Raw genomic sequence first — 15,916 nt, 5'->3', positions numbered from 1 at the left:
CTCTTGACACCATCCTGCTAGAACCTTTACCTCTTCCAGGTAGGCCCTCTCGTTGTTTGCAGAGATCAGGCCCACCACTACTGTGTCGTCAGCAAATTTGATGATTGTGTTGTTGTTCCGCTGTGCCACACAGTCATGTGTGTACAGGGAGTAGAGCAGGGCTATTCAACTGGCGGCCCGCGGGCCAGATCCGGCCCGCGGGATGATTCTGACCGGCCCGCCAAAGATTACATGATAATAAATTTTTTTTTTTTTTTTTTTTTTTTTATGTCAACGTTAACACGCACAATTGAGCCAAAAGTCAATCAATTAATGACAGATTTCATTGATAAATTGAGGGAAAACTTTGCAAGTCGATTTGATGAATTTGACATGTCCAGAGAATTGATGCATTTTGTGAGCAACCCATTTGCCAATGTAGCTGCTATTTCCACAAAAGGACAAGAGTTCCTTGCATCACTTCACATTGATGAAGGTCTCCTGCAACTTGAAATAATTGACATGCAAGCATCATCTGCTCTGAAGCAGGCACTTGAGAATGAATCCACCACAACATTTTGGATAAAGTGTATTCATGTCAAGACATTCCCCAAAATAAAAACACTGGCAATATCTGTGCTAACAATGTTTGGCTCAACATACACCTGTGAATCCAGTTTCTCTCACATGAATGCCATTAAAACAAGCAACGTGCCTCCTTGACAAATGAGCATTTGCATCACTGTTTGCGGGTAGCCCTCACTTCCTATGAACCCTCTTTCTCTGCCATTGCCCAGTCAAAGAAGTGCAATCGCTCTCATTAGATGTGTGTATGTAGGCTAGGCCTGTCTGCCCCCCACCCCCCTGATGTTTGAGAGTTAAGAGTGGACAATAAGTGCTAATAAGATGCTGTGATTTGCTGTTGTTGCACAGACATGAAGCACTTTTTCATAAGCTCAGCTGCACTATAAATGTGTTTTTTTGTTCAAGTGTTGATGTTAGAATGTTCAGATGCACATCATGCACTTGTTTGTTTTTTATTTTATTTTTATATTGAAATGTTGAAGAGGAGATGTTGCAGATGTGGCACATAAATGAAGCACTTTTTTTGAAAAGTATACTACTTTTGCAATGTAGTTAAATAAAAGTTGTGAAAATGTGGTTGCGTGTTGTGTCAAGTGTACATATATTCATAGCACGGGGAGGCGCCGTGGCAGTCCGGCCCCTGGCCCCTTGGGTTTCTGACAATGTGGCCCCCTGAACAATTTAGTTGAATAGCCCTGGAGTAGAGGAGGGGACTCAGAACACAGCCCTGGGGGGCCCCTATGTTGAGAGTGATGGATGAGGAGGTGCAGTTGCCTGCTCTCACCACCTGGGGTCTGCCCGTCAGGAAGTCCAAGACCCACTGGCAGAGGTCATAGTTCCAGGTCCCTGAGCTTGGCTATGAGTTTGGAGGGGACTATGGTATTGAATGCTGAGCTGTAGTCGATGAATAGCATTCTCACATTCCCCTGCCTCTTGTCCAGGTGTAATGCTGCTGTGTGCAGCACATGGGCTATGGCGTCCTCCGTGGACCTGTTGGGGCGATATGCAAATTACAGGGGGTCCAGGTTGATGGGGAGGGAGGAACAAATGTAGCCCTTCACTAGCTTCTCAAATCACTTCATGGCTATGGAGGTGAGAGCTACAGGGCGGTAGTCGTTGAGGCAAGCAGGCTTGGATTTTTTGGGTACAGGGATAATGGTGGACTTCTTAAGACAGGTGGGGATGACAACCTGTTCTAAGGACAGGTTAAATATGTCAGTGAATACCGGGGCCAGTTGGTCGGCACAGACTTTTAGGACGCGGCCGGGGATACCGTCCGGTCCTGCTGCTGATATTCACTTTCTTAAAGGTCCTCCTCACCTCATGTTCTGTTATCCTGAACACTGAGTCTCCACCGGCAGTGCCCCCCCCTCCATTGCAGTGGTTTGTAGGCTGGTGTTGTTATTCACAGCCTCAAACCTCACATAGAAGGTATTGAGATCATTTGCCAATGAGATGTCACTATTCAGCTTGAGGGAGGTGCCTTTGTAATCTGTCATCGTTCTGAGGCCCTGCCACATACCTCTAGAGTCAGCCTGTTCATACTGAAGTTAAATTGTATCCCTGTAGCGCCGTTTTGCCTCTATTACTGTCCTCCTTACGTTGTATTTCGCCGCCTTGTGTTCATTCATGTTGCCTGTCACAAGCCCGGCATTGTATGCTGAGGTGCACGCTTTCAGAGCCTCACGGACGGATTTGTCTACCCAGGGCTTTTGGTTTGGGTAAACTCTAATTGTGGTAGAGGGGATTGTTTCTTCTACCAAAGTACAAACAAAGTCTAACACTGTTTCGGTGTAGTCATTAATATTGTCTGTGTTGTCGCAGAACACACTCCATTCTGTACTTTCAAGTGCAGCCTGGAGCGTCTCCTCCGACTCCAGCGCTTAACCTCTCGTGTTACTACAGGGGCGCGCTTGAGACTTTGTTTATACTGCGGTAAAAGAAAGATGGCGTCATGGTCTGATTTGCCGAAAGGACTAGCAGCTTGAGGCTTGTACCCATTCTTAAATTGCGAGTAGCAATGGTCTAGGATATTCCTGCCACTCTGGTGGAACAAGTCACATGCTGATAGAAATTTGGCAACACTTTTCTCAGATTAGCGCTATTAAAATCACCCGCAACCACAATAGCAGCGTCAACGTTAGCTGTTTGGAGTTTGTTTACCTCGTCGTGAAGAACAGAAAGTGCCGCTCCTGTGTTTGCGTGGTTGGGAATATACACTCCAATCAAAATGGCTGACGTTAATTCTCTCGGGAGAAAGAATGGTCGGCACTTTATGGCTATGTACTCCAGGTTTGGGGAGCAGTGGTTCGAGAGCTCCTTCACGTTGTCTGGATCACACCAGTTGTTGTTAATCATGAAGGCTATTCCACCCCCCGTTTCTTTCCGGATTCTTCCTCCGTGCGATCTTTGCGTGGATGAAGAAGTGATCGGCCGGTTGAATGGCGTGGTTTGGGACGTCCGGCATCAACCACGTCTGGGTGAAGCAGAGAACATTACAGTCCCTAATGTCTCTTTGGAATTGATTCCTTGCTCTGATGTCGTCCAGTTTATTTTCCATTGATTGCACATTGCACATTCATTTATTTTGCATTTATTTTAAATTTGTTGGACTTTATGGTGTTATTGTTTTGTTCTTGACTTATTGTTATGTTTCTTCTTGACTTGTTTAAAGAAGACGTGTCCGGCCCATGGGGACATTAACGTGTGTTGTCGGGCCTTACAAATAAATTTGATTTGATTTGATTGGCCAACAATATGCTGGGCAATGGCGTTATGTGCCTCCTGGATCTCAGTCTGTTTCGGACGCCTGCTCTCCTTCCTCGCCGTCTCCCCCCTTCCTTGCGTGGGCCGATGTCTGGTCCTGTTTTACCCAAGATCTCAGCAGGCCATTGTTGTTGTTCAGCGATCCGATCCAGAGAGCAATCCGGTTGGTAAATTTCCCTTAATCCAATGTCGATGAGTGACTGACGGTCATACACATTAAATGCACCAACAGTAGGTACAAACAAAACTCTTAAAACTATAAATATTAACAAACAAAAAAATCTGCGCAATCTCCTTCCAACGCCGACCTGCCGGGTCGCTAGTCTCTCTGTCATAATTACCATCATCACAATCGCTATTATCTTAATTGGTCTTATCTGCTCGTTAGCTGCTCGTTAGCTAATTGACTCGCTGGAATATCCGTGGCTCCCCTGCAAACCTTCGCACGGCGAGACAAAAGCAACAGACGGGAGATGAAGGGCTGACATCTGCCTGTTTGAGAAGAAGAGGAAGAAGAGAGGAGCGACGCTCGTCTGTCACCGTAATGACTCCACACAATTAGAGGGAAAACTGCCACTGATGCCTGACACTGGGGGAGAGGAGGGCCTGTGTGAGAACATACACACACACACATATGGTCCTAGGTACACACACACACACACACACACACACACACACACACACAAACACATATATGGTCCTACTGTAGGTACACACACACACAAACCCACATATGGTCCTAGGTACACACACACACACACAAACACACATATGGTCCTAGGTACACACACAAACACACATATGGTCCTAGGTACACACACACACACACACACACACACACACACACACACACACACACACACACACACACACACACACACACACACACACACACACACACACACACACACACACACACACACACCAGAGTGCTACCTGTGTGTCAAGAAGCTAATTATATGACCGTGTGGCGACAAAAAGAAATATTGTAATTACAGCAATCTGAACGGCGGGGGAATTTGGGAGAATATCAGAGATATCATCAATTAAAGCAGGAAGAGCTTCTCAACCATCCGTTTCATGACAGTCAGGTTGAAGATTTGTTGTTTATTATACAATGGCATGCACATTTCTTGATTCTGATTGGCTGAAACAGTCAAGTTAGACGTTGTTTTTTCGTATAACACACTCCACGTGACCCCAGATCCCTCCCACAACCAAATACATTATTAGACTGAATGAATCCAGTGGAAGTATGAATATATTTTGAACGAATCCTCCAAAAAAGACACAGTCAATATATAGTCAGATACAGGTTTGTGACCCATTGTGAAAACAATAATAAATCGCGGGATTTATATGAAGTTTGTTGTTAGATGGCATGCTTTGTAGCACCTCCCTCTGCTTCAAAAGGACACTGTCACACAAAGCGATTTCACTGGATGTCCCGGACACAATGGAAGTATGGATGTTAAAGTTAGAGGTTACATGTAGGATTGCAAGTAACTGTCTAACTGTATATAACTGTTTCCACTGACTGTACATAACTGTTTCCACTGGAGGGCGCTATAGGCGGAGCTTTTAATGTCACCGCCAGGTAGAGTATAAAAGCTGATGCCGACTCCCCCTTCTGTCTCTTCCCCATCTACCTCTCACGGAGAGGAGACCTCATGTGCTGCTGTACTATGAACCAATGTTAATAATAAACCATGCCGATTAAGGGCTCAAGGTAGAAACCATGCCTCATGAGTATATTATTGTCGCCCCATAGCCAATTCTTTCAACAATGGATATATTCGTAACGAATAATTAAAAAAATATACAGTCAACTGGAATATGTTAGTTGTTTACACATATGTTGGATTATGTAATTGGTTTGTCATGACCCATTGTCAAAACAATAATACATCGCAGGATTTATATGAAGTTTGTTGTTAGATGGCATTCCTTGTAGCACCTCCCTCTGCTTCTAGACACGGAGGCGGAGGTGACTTTTTTTCTTTTTTTTCCTACTTTTTCTGTGGATGGTTTATGCTTCAATTACTGTGTGTTTATTGCAATAAGGTTAGGTGAATTCGGCCATTGTATAAAAGCATTACATCAATTGAAGTCGTGTGCTATACCTCCGCTGTGCGTCGGGCCTAACAACCACCCCTAGGCGTGATCTAAGGAGTAATAACACACTCTGTTGCGTTATGTAATGCTTAATCACATTCTGATAACGCAGCACCAGCAGGTCCCTGTAGGAGAACATGGGCTATATTTAAAACATTTGACATTTGGGTCTTTCTCATCACCCCTCTCTCTCTCTCTCTCTCTCTCTCTCTCTCTCTCTCTCTCTCTCTCTCTCTCTCTCTCTCTCTCTCTCTCTCTCTCTCTCTCTCTCTCTCTCTCTCTCTCTCTCTATCTATCTATCTATCTATCTATCTATCTATCTATCTATCTATCTATCTATCTATCTATCTATCTATCTATCTATCTATCTATCTATCTATCTATCTATCTAGCTCTCTCTCTCTCTCTCTCCCTCTGTGCGCATGCGTGTGTTTCGGAGCGAGTGTATTGGAGCGGGCAGGTTTGACTGAGCGGTTCGCGTGAGTTAAAACTTTCTGAAAGTTATTTCTATCTTCTATCTGTGTGTCTATTATATATGTACGTTTTGTTTGTCTTTTGTCAGTGTTGTTCGTTTAGTGTTTGGTGTGTTTTGGAGCGAGTAGCAGCCACCAGTTCTGCTGGTAGGCATGCCGCCCGCAGTTATGAGTTTGGAGCGTCTGACGCGGCGCAGACACGCTATAAAACTCTCCCCGGGACTGAATTGCACCGTTGAAGAGTGCGGGCTAGCAGTCGGGGATATTGTGGGTCATGATAGCGTGAAATCTGCATCGCGGATGAATAATGCAGTTGTAATTTTTTTGGATTGTGTAGATAAAGTGAATTTGGTGGTGGAGCAGGGAGTGGTAATCCAAGACACTTTTACTTCCGTGTTTCCACTAGTCCTGCACAAAGAATAATCATTTCCAATGTTCCTCCTTTCATCAGAAATGAGGTCCTGGAAAGGGAACTGGCTAGACACGGACAGATAGTTTCCCGAGTGAAAATGATTTCTCTGGGTTGTAGATCCCCTCTGTTAAAGCATGTGTTATCTTTCAGAAGACAGGTTTTCATGATTTTGAAAAATGAAAAAAGTGATCTGAATTTATCCATGAATTTTAGAGTGGATGACTTTGATTATACTATTTATATAACTTCAGACACGATGAAATGCTTTGGATGTGGGATGGAAGGTCATATGATTAGGTCCTGTCCTAATAAGAGGCCTGGGTCGTTTGATCAAACACCGCCATCACCCAAGGCAGGTCCAAGTGGCTCGAGCACCAACAAGGGTCGAGAGAGAACCTCTGGGAGGAAAGGAACAGGAGAAGGTCTGGTGGAGAAGACAGGACAAGGTGAGAAGGTGCAGGGGGGGGGAGAGGCCTGGTGGAGGGAGTAGAACAGGGTAAGCAGGTGCAGGAGGAGAGGAGAGGCCTGGTGGAGAAGACAGGACAAGGTGAGAAGGTGCAGGGGGAGAGGGGGCCTGGTGGAGAAGACAGGACAGGGTGAGCAGGTCCAGGAGGAGAGGAGAGGCCTGGTGGAGAAGACAGGACAAGGTGAGAAGGTGCAGGGGGGGGTGGACCTGGTAGAGGGGGCAGAACAGGGTGAGCAGGAGGAGGGGGTAGACCTGGTAGAGGGGGCAGAACAGGGTGAGCAGGTGCAGGAAGAAAGAGGTTTGGTAGCGGAGGCAGGATTAAATGTGAATTCTAATTGGAAAAAAGTGGAGAAAAGGGAAGAGTGAAGGCTGTTGAGGAGATCACTGTGGTCGAGGAGGGTGAAGAAGTTGGAGGTCAGAAGACAGGGGTCGGAGGTGAAGAAAGAACCAGATTGGGCAAATGCACTGGATCAGCTGCTGGAGAAGTAGAGTGTAGCATAAATGAGGAGGAAATGGAACTTGATGCTGATATTACCAAAATTTCCCAAAAAAGGAAAACTGAGGTCAGTCAATCTGACTCTAAAGCAAAAAAAGAGTGCCAACCTGAGCAGCAGGTAGACAGTGACAGTGGAGACTCTGACTTCAGTGATGAGGCGGAGTCTCTGCCTCCCACTCAGTCTCAGGCTGACAGCAGGAGGGATGGGTATTCTTTAACTAGAATAATAAGTTTTCTACAGGATACTAAAGGCTCAAGGGCAGTTAAGGTGGAAAGTTTTTTTCCTGATGTAAAGCTATTTGTTGAGTTCGCTAAGTGGCTAATGAAACGCAATGACAAGATTGACGAAGGTTTCTCTGATCAGGAGATTTATCGTTTAAGGAAACATGTTCAAAGGTCAAGATCAAAAATCTCCAATGATGGTTAAGTTATCTGGTCTCCTTTTATTATTTTATGTCCTGCAATTTGGATATTTTCTCATGGCAGAATTTAAAGTAGGTACCCTAAATTTAAATGGTGCAAGAGATGATGCAAAGAGGGCATCTCTTTATCAACTAATGGATTTAAAAAATATTGATGTGATGCTTGTCCAAGAGACACACAGTACTGAGGATAATACAGTGGCTTGGAAAAGAGAATGGAATGGAGAAATAGTTTTAAGCCATAACACCAGTACTAGTGGTGGAGTGGGGATTTTATTTTCCAGACAATTTTTGCCACAGTCATGTGAGATTGAGGAGGTTGTAAAGGGACATCTTTTAAAAGTAAGAGTGTTATATGAGAAGGTGAAAATGGTATTTATTGTTGTTTATGCCCCAAATATTGGTTTGGAAAGAATGTGTTTTTTAGATTCTTTGGCTGATGTTATTAAAGGTTGTGATAATGAAGAGTTTTTATTTCTGGGAGGGGATTTTAACTGTACTGTTAACCCCGTTTTAGATAGGAACCATCAAGAGCCTCACTCTGCATCTCGTAGTCGTCTCTCTAGGGTGATTGAGACTAGGGATGCCCCGATCACGTTTTTAGCCACCGATACCGATCACCGATCGTCGTGAGCCATATCGGCCGATACCGATCTGATACCGATCGTTTTTGATTAAAAGAAATAAAAATTTATTTTATATAATTTTTTTTTATATAAAATATATATATTATATAATTAGACTTGTACTTGTATTATCTGCGAGACATCGCCACCACGCAACAAGCTCCACTGTCTGTGTGTACTCTAGTGGCCTCCAGCTACGGCCAGGATTCTCCGGAGCTGCACATGGACCCTATACTTGAGTAGCCTCGAGCTACGGCAAGGATTCTCCGGCGCTGCAGCTGGACCCTAGTATTGGTATAACGTTAAATCACATTCACAAGCCCTCAGCTCGAATACGCATCGAATCAGTGTTATAAGACATTGATATCAGGAGCTATCTGTAGCTACTGCTAGCCGGATATATAACGTTAATACAACGCCTCAGTGAATTATTTAGTTCAATGGGACATTTCGTTTTGAACAGTGAACTAGCTTGCGCTAACGTGAGCTAACAGCTAACAGCTAACAGGTATCATACACGTCTCTACTAGACTTTGTGGAGCGTTTGTTTATGTCAGGAGCTATCGGTAGCTGGCCGGCTAGATACCGTTCGGTTAGACAATGCCTCATCATGTATTAAACTAAAAGTGAATAGTTGACTGGGTCATTTTGTAACGGTAGCTAAGCTAATGTTAGCTAATGGAGACACCGTCCTCCCGTGTCCCGTCCCACTAGAGTAGACCACTCCTAGACCGGTGTTTACATGCGTGCTGGAGGGATGAGCAGACGCCGCACCACCCGGTGTTGAGACAGAACTCAGCGACAGCGAGTGAAATCGGTTTTGACGCTCGGCGAAAATAAAGCATTATCACCGATCACCGATCGCATATTTATACTGATTATCGGCCGATAACGATCGATGGCCGATCGATCGGGGCATCCCTAATTGAGACGTATGAGCTGAGTGATGTGTGGAGACGAATGCATCAAAAGCAGAGGCAATACACATGGGTTCACACTAGAGATAATTTATTATCATTGGCCAGACTTGATCGGTTTTATTGTTTTAAACACCATTTTAGTGTTTTTAACAATTGTTATATAACCCCTGTTGGTTTTACTGACCATTCTCTTGTGTACTGTTCTGTTTTTATCAAGTGTGTAAAGCCACAAAGTGCTTATTGGCATTTTAATACGTCTCTTTTAACTGATTTTGTGGACGCTTTTACCTTCTTATGGAAGATTCATAAGCAGACAAAGGCCAGTTTTATCTCACTACAGCAGTGGTGGGATGTGGGGAAGTTCTGCCAACAGTACACTCTAAATGTTACTAGGGATATCGCCAGGTCTATGAAGGCTCTAGAGCAGGGGTGTCAAACTCATTTTCACAGAGGGCCACATCAGCATTATGGTTGCCCTCAAAGGGCCAAAGACCGTATAAATGTTAATGTAATGTAAAATAAATGTAGCTACTCATTTACATATTGTTAAACATGTTGTTTCTGTATTTATTACTTATTCAAGTTATACATATTGCATATGCATTTGCATAGATGTAAAAATATATGTTAGCTTATGTTATTTTAACAAATAATTTTTGTTTATCAGAACCCCATATTACTCCATTAATCAATGATCAAACCATTCAAGTAAATAACAAAGAAGAAGATCATCAAATACAAGCTATGACATTAAGTTTGTTCAAAACCTTTTTGTCACAGTCAAGAGGGGCAGAACTAACAACTGAGCTGCAAAGAATACGTGGGACAGATGTAGCAGATGTTACAAAAACAAATGGCTGCACACAACCTTGCAGAGGTCATACATCCAACTAATGGAAGATAGTTTAATTAACTTTAATTAACAGATTGCAGAATGGGTACAGTACAGTACAGCTCAATACACACAATTGTTAAGGGGATGCAGACCAGAGAAAGACTTTCGACTTGTTTACATCAGGGTCTCAGTTCACAACTATAATGGTCATGTTTTGGGTGGGACTTGTTTGCGTCCCTACAGCTTCTTATTCAATTGAGCGAGATGCTCGGTTATGTCACACAGCCAGTTTGCATCTGACAGTTCAGACAATATTTCTTCAACCATTTGTTACCTATTCCGCCTGGATCTTTTTTGTATTTTGGGCTGTAAAATTGTCAAAGAATGTCTGAGGAGTAAGTGCTTTTGGCTTTTTTCCTTTGTTACTTCATCAATACCTCAGATGTTCAACATACATGTATGTGTAAGAATGTGTAATAACTAAGGCTGTCAAAGTTAAAGCTTTATTAACGCATTAACCCACAATTATTTTAACGCCGCTATTTTTTAACCCAAGATTAATGTTTAAAAAAAAAAAAAAAAAAATTTACCAGAGCTCTTGGGGGCCACATCAAATGACGTGGCGGGCCGCATTTGGCCCGCGGGCCGTGAGTTTGACACCTATGCTCTAGAGATTGATGTGGAGGAGCTTCAAGAGCTAGCAGAATCCATAGGAGATCGAGGCCATATTGGAGCTCTCAAAGTTAAAAGGTCTGCTCTGGCTGACCTGTTAGGTATTTCAGCACAGGGTGCTCTGGTGAGGTCACGTTTCAGAAACATCTCAGAGATGGATGCATCTTCCCGTTTTTTTTTCGGTCTGGAGCGCAAGAATGGGCAGAAGAGGCTCATCCACAGCATGCGCTCAGACACAGGTCAGATACTGTCTGAGTCCACTGACATCAGGAGGCATGTTGTGGGTTTTTATAGTAGCCTTTTCCAGTCTGAACTTGGAGAGGAGCAGGAGGAATCTCATGGTTTCTATGATGGCCTACCAAAGGTAGAGAAAGAGTCCAGAAAGGTGCAGTATGCATGAGGTAGTGTTATAATTTACTATCTACTGAGTATATATTATTCACAGTATCACGGTATCCACTGAAATATACATTATTCACAGTATCACAGTATCACAGTGTCCACATAAGGTGCAGTAAGCCTAAGGTAGTGTAGGTTGTCCTCCTTGGGTTCCTATAAGTCCCAAGTCAATGTCTGGTAGCAGTCGCTGTCGCTGCCCCCTGTTGTGGAGCCTGGAGGCTGCTAGTCGCTGCCCACTGTTGTGGAGCCTGATGGTCGCTGGTATGAAGGACTGTCCGAAGCGGTTTGTAACGGCAGCATGCCGGCGCCGTTTCCTGGTGTAGACGGGGAGTGAATCCATACGCGCTCAACGTCCAAAGAAATAGTTTTCCACACATTAAGCTCCGTTATCAGACACCGATGTGGTGACCCGATTTAATTAGAATAAGTAGGTTACATGGGAGGGTTGATCACAGTGATCCTAAACGTCATATAACCTGGTCTAATTGCTTAAAGTGTAATCTAAACAGTTTCCGAAAGCGTCCTGAAGCGCTGAAGCGTTCTAAGCGTTCTAAAGCGTTAAGCTTCCTAAGCGAGCGATAAGAAAATCATATGCCTTCCCCATCGGCTACCGCCCACAGCTGATTCCTATCACCTATTTAATGATCTCTGCCGCGCCGTGGCCGATCACCTGACAGGTGCAGGTGATCCGCTCACAGCGCAACAGAGTCCACCCAACAGGCTACACAGAATCATAACATTCCCCTCAATCATTACATTCCCATAAATCATTACATTCCCACAACTCATTACATTCCCATAAATCATTACATTCCCATAAATTGTAACCTTCTAATAATGATAATAATAATAGTAATAATGATAATATTAATACTAATAATAATAATAATAATAATAATCAATAACAAAAAACACTCATTCGGCCTTTACACCGGCCCCTAATTGTGTTTACACAATTACAAAATAAATAACATGGCCAGGTGAGTGTTCATTTACGGCTGGCAATCCTCCTTTTGGCTCCAGTAGTAGGCACTGGTTGAACCTTCGTCATTTGGAAAGGCTTCCTGGATCCGTCCGAGCGGCCAGGGTTCCTGGGCGCTGTGTAGTCCACTATAATGGCTAAAGCACAGTCCTTACCGGCCCCATTATCTTCACCAAGCCTCACCTTTGGCTCTTAAACCGGTGTGGCTGATGCTCCTGCTCGTGTTTGCCATCCATAATGGATATGATAATGTTCATTCCGAGTCCATATTCTGGTCTTCTGGACATTCCATGTTACAAAATAATAAATCTTCATAGCGATGATTAATTCATAACTTAAAAGAGTCCATAATAAACTTAAATGTCTTAATGATGCATATTCCTTGGTCTTAATTGGGTATTATTGTCGTGTGATCAATACACCAATGCATCATGTTCACATTCTTGTGTTTGTGTTTCCTTTTCTCAAGGTCAAGGCCTTGTCAGGACCTTGGTCAGCCTCCCCTTTACCCTACCAAAGTGGGCTGAAAGGGGGGGGGGGCTTGAGAGTCCACAATCCACCTCACTCCAGAGTTTGCCATGGTGGTGCCTTGGAATGATGATGTGAATCAAGCACCACTCATGTCGTCTTTTCTTTCTTCTTTTATGATACACCTTGTACCAGACATGGCTATCTTCTTTGTTTAGCTCTTGAAGAGGTACATTCTCTGTGCTGTTAGATATGCCAGTCTTCTCTTTGCACTTAGATCTTTTAGAGTTGTCTCTGCTCTGAGATCTTCCAGACTTGTTTTTTCTCTTAGATCCTCCAGAGTTGTCTCTGCTCTGAGATCTTCCAGACTTGTCTTTTCTCTCCACCACTACTCCTCTCTTGTTCTTAGTCTTCTCGGGCTTGATGTCCTCTTCTTCATCCCGTTTACTTTTCTTGACCTTGTTTTTAGTCTTGATTTTCTTAGGTTTGAAGTCGATTCCTGTCACGTCATCTCGCTCCCTCTTCAGAGACTTCTGGTGTTTAGGAGAGTGGTAGGGGTCCTCTTCATGCTCAGACTTCATATTCTTCTTACGTGAACTGTTCTCTTCCAATACAGAACTGTTCTCTTCCTTCTTAATCTTGCCGTCTGGTGACTTCACTTTCTCCTTCTTTCTCTTGTTCTTGTACTTGTCCTTGTCCTTCCGTTTATCCGTGCCGTCATCTTTGCGCTCTGCATCCTTCATGAGTTTATTTTGCAGGTGCGTGGAAACCTGAGCCACCTGTGGCTTGGTGGCGGCTGTCTGCTGCCGTTTCAGCTGTTGTCTTTGTTTGCCGTCAAGGGACTTCACTTTCACCTCTGGCTTCTTCTTCAGCTGAGCCTGGCTGGCTGCAGACTTCGGGGTTGGTGCCATCTGGACTTGGTTCTGTTGCTGGTTCTGCTGAGCCTGGAGAACCAGGCTCTGGGCTAGCTTCTGTTGTTGTTGCTGTTGGTGTTGCTGCTCTTGTTGCTGCTGGCGTTGTTCTTGCTGCTCTTGTTGCTGGCGTTGCTGCTCTTGTTGCTGCTGGCGTTGTTCTTGCTGCTCTTGTTGCTGCTGACGTTGTTCTTGCCGTTGTTGCTGCTGGCGTTGCTGCTCTTGTTGCTGCTGGCGTTGTTCTTGCTGTTGTTGCTGCTGGCGTTGCTGCTCTTGTTGCTGCTGGCGTTGTTCTTGCTGCTCTTGTTGCTGCTGGCGTTGCTGCTCTTGTTGCTGCTGGCGTTGTTCTTGCTGTTGTTGCTGCTGGCGTTGCTGCTCTTGTTGCTGCTGGCGTTGTTCTTGCTGTTGTTGCTGCTGGCGTTGCTGCTCTTGTTGCTGCTGGCGTTGTTCTTGCTGCTCTTGTTGCTGCTGGCTTTGTTCTTGCTGTTGTTGCTGCTGGCGTTGCTGCTCTTGTTGCTGCTGGCGTTGTTCTTGCTGCTCTTGTTGCTGCTGGCGTTGCTGCTCTTGTTGTTGCTGTAGAGACACGAGGTAGGCCCTCTCCTGTTGAAGCTGTCTCTGCAGCCGCAGAAGTTGTCGCTGATCCTCAATCCGTCTACGCTTGTACTTCCGCTCTCTCTCCTCTCTTCTCAGCTGCTCTTTGCAGGCAGGCATGTCACTTGGGTTGACAGAGTCAGAGTAAAACTGTTTCTTGTCAGCCGGTCTGGCCTCCTGTTGCTGTTGCTGGTGGCTAATTAGCTGGAGCTGCTCCTGCTCCTGCAGCCTTAATTTAACCTTTAATTCAGCCTTTAAATTAGCCTCCTGCAGCCTTAATCTATCCTCTAATTCAAAATGTTCCATTACTTTGATTTTGGCTTTTGATACAGAGATGTCAGTATCAATTTCCAACATCTCCCTCTCTGCCTTTAATGCAGCTCTCTTTAGACTAAATTCAGCCTCTAATGCAGCCTCTACTGCAGCTCTGTTATGGCTTAATTCAGCCTCTAATGCAGCCCTCTTTAGACTAAATTCAGCCTCCATTTCCGCTTGTGTCAAATCCATGTTCTCTGTTTCAGTATCTGGCATCTTGTGTCAAATCCATGTTCTCTGTTTCAATATCTGGCGCTTGTGTCAAATCCATGTTCTCTGTTTCAATATCTGACATCTTGACATCTTGTATATATTTATCGACCAGTTCTTAAGACAGCTTTATAATTTGGCTTATATTCCACGGCGCCGTTTGCGCGCGCCACGTTTGTTGTCCTCGAGCCGGGAGGGAGGATCCTCTCTTGGTGGTGATGCCTTCGTTGATCGATCCTGTTGCTGATCACAGGCAGCGATGTCCTCGGGCTGTGATCATTCACTGTGCTGGTGTGGATCGATTCCTTCCTGCTGATCGATGATCTTTGATTGTCTCTCACAACAATGCTGGCCCCTTGTTGTCAGTCCTCTTGCGAGTCCTCCTCTGGGGTTGTCCTTATTGACGCGCGCCTCTGCCTTGGGTCGCGTCAATATCTGCGCGAGTCCTCTTTCACTTTATTGAAGCTGGTTGGGGTTCAATAAACGCGATTTTCTTACTTAATGTAACGGCAGCATGCCGGCGCCGTTTCCTTGTGTAGACGGGGAGTGAATCCATACGCGCTCAACGTCCAAAGAAATAGTTTTCCACACATTAAGCTCCGTTATCAGACACCGATGTGGTGACCCGATTTAATTAGAATAAGTAGGTTACATGGGAGGGTTGATCACAGTGATCCTAAACGTCATATAACCTGGTCTAATTGCTTAAAGTGTAATCTAAACAGTTTCCGAAAGCGTCCTGAAGCGCTGACGCGTTCTAAGCGTTCTAAAGCGTTAAGCTTCCTAAGCGAGCGATAAGAAAATCATATGCCTTCCCCATCGGCTACCGCCCACAGCTGATTCCTATCACCTATTTAATGATCTCTGCCGCGCCGTGGCCGATCACCTGACAGGTGCAGGTGATCCGCTCACAGCGCAACAGAGTCCACCCAACAGGCTACACAGAATCATAACATTCCCCTCAATCATTACATTCCCATAAATCATTACATTCCCACAACTCATTACATTCCCATAAATCATTACATTCCCATAAATTGTAACCTTCTAATAATGATAATAATAATAGTAATAATGATAATATTAATACTAATAATAATAATAATAATCAATAACAAAAAACACTCATTCGGCCTTTACACGGTTAGTTGAGTGTCGTGGGGGAATGAGTCTGTGGCTGAACGAGCTTCTCATCTTGACTAGCTCGTCGTAGAGGGGGTGGTAGGGGTTCTCCATGATGGCAGCCAGCTTCCTTATCATCCCCCTCTCTGCC

Source organism: Notolepis coatsorum, assembly GCF_963971535.1.
Source record: "Notolepis coatsorum genome assembly, chromosome: 17".
NCBI lineage: Eukaryota > Metazoa > Chordata > Actinopteri > Aulopiformes > Paralepididae > Notolepis > Notolepis coatsorum.
This window is presented reverse-complemented; position numbering follows the sequence as displayed.